Source organism: Sinocyclocheilus rhinocerous, unplaced genomic scaffold, assembly GCF_001515625.1.
Source record: "Sinocyclocheilus rhinocerous isolate Xijiao unplaced genomic scaffold, SAMN03320098_v1.1 scaffold1683, whole genome shotgun sequence".
In the NCBI taxonomy this organism is placed as follows: domain Eukaryota; kingdom Metazoa; phylum Chordata; class Actinopteri; order Cypriniformes; family Cyprinidae; genus Sinocyclocheilus; species Sinocyclocheilus rhinocerous.
This window is the reverse complement of record NW_015656581.1, coordinates 111,232-111,810: the sequence shown is the minus strand read 5'-3', so window position 1 is coordinate 111,810 and position 579 is coordinate 111,232.

Sequence of the window (579 nt, the reverse complement as noted above, 5' to 3'; positions counted from 1 at the left end):
TTAAGATACGAGCAAGAATGCAAATTTCACTGAATATCCAAACGATGGCAAATGTGCCATACATTTTTACAACAGTTCAACAAAAAAAGGTAATATTAAGTGAACATTTTACATTTTAAATGTAGCCTACATTTTAAACAGAATATTGTCATAATAATGACAACGAAATAATAATAGATCCAACGAAATACAGCGGTGTTTCATTAGTGAATTTGGAGATTTGGAGAGTCAGTGATTAATAACCCATTCATAACTACAGCAATTTTGCTTCGTTACTGAATGAATGAATTAATGACGCAACGCCTGGCTCATTAATACAGCGACTTGCCACCACCTATTGGCGGTTTTATTTTTAAATCTACAAGTATCACTTCAATTTGCCATAATTTATTGCTTTATTTATTATATTAATAATACACTTAAAGGGGTCATATGATGCGATTTCAAGTTTTCCTTTCTCTTTGGAGTGTTACAAGCTCTTGGTGCATAAAGAAGATCTGTAAAGTTGCAAAGACTAAAGTCTCAAATCCAAAGAGATATTCTTTATAAAAGTTAAGAGTCAACCACGCCTACCTAAAA